Source organism: Chiroxiphia lanceolata, chromosome 6, assembly GCF_009829145.1.
Source record: "Chiroxiphia lanceolata isolate bChiLan1 chromosome 6, bChiLan1.pri, whole genome shotgun sequence".
NCBI lineage: Eukaryota > Metazoa > Chordata > Aves > Passeriformes > Pipridae > Chiroxiphia > Chiroxiphia lanceolata.
The window spans coordinates 15,076,779-15,082,930 of record NC_045642.1 but is presented as its reverse complement, the minus strand read 5'-3'; positions in this window follow the sequence as shown (position 1 = coordinate 15,082,930).

Here is a 6,152-nt window from a genome sequence, read left to right as displayed (position 1 = left end):
TTTGGGGGACAGCAATAATGTAATAATGTATCTTGACCTGAGGCAGAAGTGCAAGTGCAGGAGCAGCAGTGGTGCCCTCCTCACAGGCTGTCTGCAGCCTGGGCACCGATGTGGCCACAGCTCTTGCTGGCGCCGAGGATCGCCGGCTATGCAGGAAATGGAGCGGTGTTGCATAAAGGGAAGCGCCGGCTGTGAGTCAGGGCTGTAGGGGAGAGGCGTTCTTGCAGGGGCAGAGCATGAAATGTCAACATTTCAGTGTAGGGTTTCTGGGCATGGCTGTGCTGCGTCCTGTAGGATTAAACAGGAGTCTGACTAGGACAGAGACAAAACTGCATCTGCTCATTTTTGTGAGCTTTTTCCTCCCTCGTGTCTGTGAGTTTTCCTGTGGTGGGGAAAGCTTTGGGTAGTCTTACTTAGACATGAATCATGATGCTCCTCCTTTCCTGTGAGCCACGTTTTAACCATGGAATGAACCAAGTTGGCAGAAATCAGCCACCATATTGTAACATGAAGCTTCTCTACCCGCTACTTCTTCTAGTGGAAGGTTTCCTGGGCTAGTTAGGCTTACTGCTGTTAACACTGACACAGTGAATGCTTCTGTGGACAAAGATTTATTTGTTCAAGGGGACAAGTCAGAGCCCTCACACCTGTTGGCAGGGACCTGGTTCTGGCTCCCTGATGCCAGCTGCAGCCTGTGTCTTGAGGAGAGCACCAAGCCTTTGTGGAGCCAAGTCCAAATTGATAACGGGCTGAAAAAGGTGCTGTGACGTGCTGCCGTATCTCACTGCCCGTGTTGCCCCCAGGCGTGGGGGCTGTGTGTACGTGAGTGCCTGTGCCACAGAGCTCCCAGGGACTGCGTGCCAGGGCAGTGTCATGCACTCTTTCTGCCTGCGTGCCTGTCTCCCTTGTCTCCCTAGGAATCCGCTATTTCTGAATGTAGGATGGTGCTTCATAAGCCTGTGTCATTCTGCACTTGGGTACAGCAAACAGCTGCAGGGTGAAGAAGGGACCTGGTTTCACGCTCAGATGGTGTGATGCGGTAAACTTACTGAGAAGTAGCTCTGTGCACTGAGAGGGTTTCCTCTGGCTGGTCTCAAAACATAGTGAAATGGCTACTGACCCCCATGGACACTGTGCTGTGCCTTTAGGTCACCTCTGCCTCCATCCCACGTAGCGGGGAAACTCACTGTCTCTTCTGTGTCTCCTCCCAGGCTTTGTACATCGAGATATGGAGTCTGGGGGTTGGCTGTCCTGTCTCTCACCCAGCTTGGGCATAACAGGAAACTCTCAGGGAGAGTGCAAGTCTGTGTGGAAAAGTGGCCTCAAACCAGGCTGCCCACACTAAACAGGAGTGGGAGTTAGGGATCGAGAACAGGCTCTGCCAGCCATGCTGCCAAGGCACTTGTCCAGCCTCATGGTTCCTCCACAGATGGTAGCTTTGAGGCCGTGTTCCCATCTCCGTCCCACAAAAGGCAGCTGCTTCTGCAGGATGGGGTGAAGGGGGGCGAGAGGGGGAGCAGAGGGTTAACAAAGCAGCTATTTCCCTTTATTGGTAGAGCAGAGCAAGAACTAGATGTCCCCGCCTAGATGTCTGCCACAGTACTTGTCCAACCAGGGGCTGCAAATGGCTAGCACTGGTGAATTTGGAGCTGGTAAGGGAATGGACACTGTTTTCCAGGGGGTGGTTTGTTTTCTGCTCCCAACGTGCTTGGCACCAAGTCAGGCTGTCAGTGATGTGGCTGCAGAGTGAGGTTTGAAGCTGCTGTCATTGGAGTCTCTCCACAATGAGAGATCAGCACCCATGAAACTGATGGCAGTCTGTGTCTGCTTTCCAGATAGGAATACCTTGGCCTGGCTGTGACCTGGGATCATCCCCCTTTCTAGAACTAAAAAGGGTTGTCAGTCTTGTGATGTGAGATCTAGAAATTGTGACATGAAGGGCTTACTGGGAGGGGCATGATGAAGAAGAGGGATTTCCTTCCCCCCCAGGGAAAATTGCTGCCCCTGGGGAAAAAAGGATCTTAGATGGCTGGATAGCAATCCTGAATACTTTAGCTGGATAGGGCTGGTTCACAGCTCTGACAGTGGTTCTTGTTCTGGTTTACTATGGCAGCGTTTGTGTTTGCTCAGTGTAAAGTAATGGTTATCACCTCAGAATGGTTATCCCAAAACCTGTCAGTAACCCCTGTGTTCATCTTTGGACTGTTGTTTGCTTTTGTTTTGTTGTTGAGGAGCTGTGCCCAAGGGAGTGGCAAGCTATTGAGAAAAGCTCTTCCTATGCTGCAGCACCCAGGATCCTTGTCCAAAACCCAAGTCCCTAAAGAAACACTTCACTGTCTGCTGTAAAACAGCATAAGCCAGTTTGGGAGCTAGTGACAGGATTTGATGGAGGCAAAAATGGCATTTCGGTGAACTGGAGTGAGCCTGGAGTTAGGCTGGAAAGAGTATCTGATCTCTCCTGAGTTTTCCATAGCTCCCAGTGTTTTGATCACTGTAAATTCCAAATTATGGCAGGACCTCTAAAGTGCTTTTGGAGTCCAGCTGAACTTTTTCTGTCCCTTTTTTTGAGGGATTGCTCTCTTTCCCCATAACTGCCCCCTTGCTGTCCACATCTGTCCCATACAGAAGAGTGTCAGGCTCAGGCAGTCGGCATGTAAAACTGGAGGTCCCCTTTTCCTCTTAGATAGAAGAGATGCTAGTGAGACAGACGAGCCTGGGAGTTTGAGTGGGTTTATTCCTTATAGGTGGTCTTCATTGGGCACTCCTAGTTTGGTAGTTAGCCTTTGCTGTGACTCCTTTAATTATTAACGAGATCTCAGTCATCTTAATTCCACCATTTTCAAGTAGTCAGCTGGTTCCTTGTATTCAAGCTACAATATTTGATGTGTTAGGTTAACAGCATACTCCAGAAATTCCTGTTGTTTTGGAATCATGGCAGGACACCCTGCCTGCACAAGCCAGGTTTTATGGAGCAGTTTGTCTGTCTGAAGGGTGAGGAAGGCCGAAAGCCTGCGAGGCTTTCCTGAGCGCTGCAGGGCCATAATGTCTCCCTATACAGCTTGCCGAGGGCCCCCAGGTGCCCGTGCTGTGCTGCTGTGGAGCGGTTTTCATAGCGATGTGACTCGTGTGGCCTGTTTGTGCAGAACAGGCTGGTTGGTGCTGACCGGCAGCGATATCTGACTGGTTCTGGCCGGGCAGTCTTTGCCCTGCTGAGTCACACCTGGCAGAGCCAGCCAGCCTGATGCCAGCGTTCCTCCGTGTCCCTCACTGCTGTTCTTTCCCTTCATGACCGCCTCGTGGCCGGAAGCTGAGGGGAGCGTGGTGCCTGCACAGGTACAGGCTGGAGAGCCGTGTCCGTGCTCAGGGGGTGTCACTTAGGAAGCACGTGGCTTTACAACTCGGCATTTATTTCCTTAACGTACTATCTGCAGAGTAGGGTAAAGGTAGAAACAGGGGGGGCAGTGCTTACAGGGAAGTGGCTACCGTGGGGCTGTTGCATCTGGTTGTCAATTCCGATCACGGGACATGTGATATGTCAAATTTATTATCAAGGCTCTTTTATCTGGATCAGCCTGTCACCTGTAGGGGGAGAGGCTGTAGGTGAGAGATAAGGAGGAAGCGAACATACTGCTGGTGATTCACGAGACAGGCTGGAAGTCCCACCTGAGGCCAACACTCCCTGTGCAGTACCTGGAGAGAGGCAGTCCCTGCCCTGGAATGTCTGGTCACCTCTGGCCAACTTCCAAAGTGCTTGGGTCATGTCTTTTTAACAGAAGCTTAAGCTTGGGTATGTTCCAATGCTTTCCCTCTTTTCTCTGGAACTTGCAATTGGGGTCCTGCTGAGGTGATGCAGACAGGTAGTTGCAGGGTAGGAAGGGGAGGATGAGAGTGCTGCCAAGAGCAGGACAACACCTTCCCCTAGGATTTAGGGTATGAAATGCACAGCTTTGAGTCCATGTAGATTGTGTGGGCAGCCGAGTCCTGGGGAGGTTATACAGAAGGGACCTGGAATTCCCAGGCTATGAGTTGCTTGGGCAGGGTGTCCAAGTGTGGAGGAGACAGCATTGTGCAAAGAGGTGATGGGCAGTCCTGTGAGTGAGCACTAAGGGCAGGAGCTCGCTCAAGGAGGGTGGTGCAAGGAAGTGGGGGATGCCAGCAGTGCTTGTGGCTGCTCCTGCTGGGTGCATCTAATAAAGTGATGGTTTGCCATGATGTGCCTGTGAGTGAACTTGGGTTGGAAGGGAATGGAGTGGGGCTGTGTGGATGGTGACACTCTAGAGAACATAACTGTGTCAAAGTTTGGGGGGAGGGTTGAGGCTGCCTTCCAAAGGTTCAGATTTAATTTGTGGTTTGTGAGGGCTGTGGGTGAGATAATAAAGCAACAGGACTTTAGCATGCAGGGAGGACAGGGTCCAAGTCCAGGACAGGTTTTCCTTGGGGACATTCTGGCACCTGAACCACTGTAGTAGTTTGGCTTTTTCACGATGAAGAGCAATATGGACTTTTATTGGGGGAAGAAGACCAGAGGGCTGCGAGGTTTTGCAGGAGATGGAAATGTTCCTTGTGGGGGAAACACGGCAGCTGAGGGCATGTGGGCTGGGAAACTGCTAGCAAGGAGCTCCAGCTGCGTTCTGAAGGCACATTTCACATCACCATGGTGGCACTCTGCCACCCGGCTGCGATCCTAAAGCTGCCTGGAGAGCAGAACAAAGGTGAGCTGGCACCGTGTGGGCTGGAGGGAAGCAGGGTGCAAGTGTAGGGAGCTCCCTGAGTGAGTGTGCTGGGGTGCCCATGGGGTGCTCTCTGCACAGTACAGGGCACAGGGAGGGGCTGAGCTCTGGTCTGTGACCTCTGGCAGGCACAATGCCCTCGGCCACAACACTCCTTCAGCCAAGTCAACCATGCTCACACCTTAGGGTCTGGTTCCTTCCAGCCCAAAGGAGCCCTGATACAGTACTTTCCATCTGGGATGTTAACAAATTAGGACAAGGGTTTGCCCATCTTTTGGGGAGGTGTGTTCAGAGAGCTGAGGGAAAATGCAGTGCCCAGAAAGAGATGTGGGAGATTGGGTTAGGTAATTTAGCGGTTCCTCAGACTTTGGAGCTGTGCTGCAGGAGCACAGCTGTCTCTGGCTAAGAGAGTTTATGCAGGATCAGCATTAGATCCTGGTGATGCCTGATCGCTCTTCATTCCTTAGTTAGTGTGTTCCATTTGGATTGAGCTCCAGCTCTTGCTGCAGGGCAAGGGAGAGCATAGAAACAAGTTCAGAATGTCATGGCTCACACTCTGACACAGTCTTGCAATACAACGTCTGCAAAGCTGCAGGGATGCTTGGGCAGGCTCTTCCCTTAAGGATAATGGAAAACTGTATCTTAAGCTTTCTTCTTGTCACCTCCCCTGCTCACACAAGTGACTTTCTGGACAAAGCAGCTGTTTGATAGGAGTTTTGGCAAGGATAAAGGAAGGTTTCTAGCTAATAACACGTCATGATAGAATTGTAAGGATGTAGTTACAGTATAAATAAGGGAAAATAGCTGTAGCTGTAAAAAAGGCATCTTAAACAAAGGAGTGCTGCGGAAAGTTATCAATTTGGGAAAGCACAGCAGGGCCTTGGCCACAGTTTTGTCACATTAGGAAGCTGCAGATCTTAGTCTAGAGGGCTACTCTGTGAGCATGTAAGAAACTACTTGTAGAAGTGACTGCAGTGAAAGGCTGCTGCCTCCTATCCCTGACTGGGGCAGAGCTCTTGAGAGGTGACTAGCCTAGCGCTTTTTGTGGTGCACCTAAGGATCTTCATCTGCTGAAATTCACAGGCTACAAATAAGCAGAGCCGCTGTCTGCTTTAAATTATCCTTTCTCCATTACTAGTGAACCTTGGATTAAAATGGCTGACAATGCTCCTGTGCAGCTCTCCTGAACCAACAGCTGCTACATCAATATACAGAACAGACAGAATAGTAATCTCTGGAGACTTAGACTGGATTTTGTATGATCAGGAAAAGAGGGACAGTAGCACTGGTAATGGTACAGATTCCTTGTGTGGCAGAAGAAATTCTCAACCCTTAAAAATGAAACAATTTGACAGTAATTGTAATGTAACCCTTTTGCTCCTGACCGCTTCTACCAGCATGAAGGGACAGCTGAGCTATTTA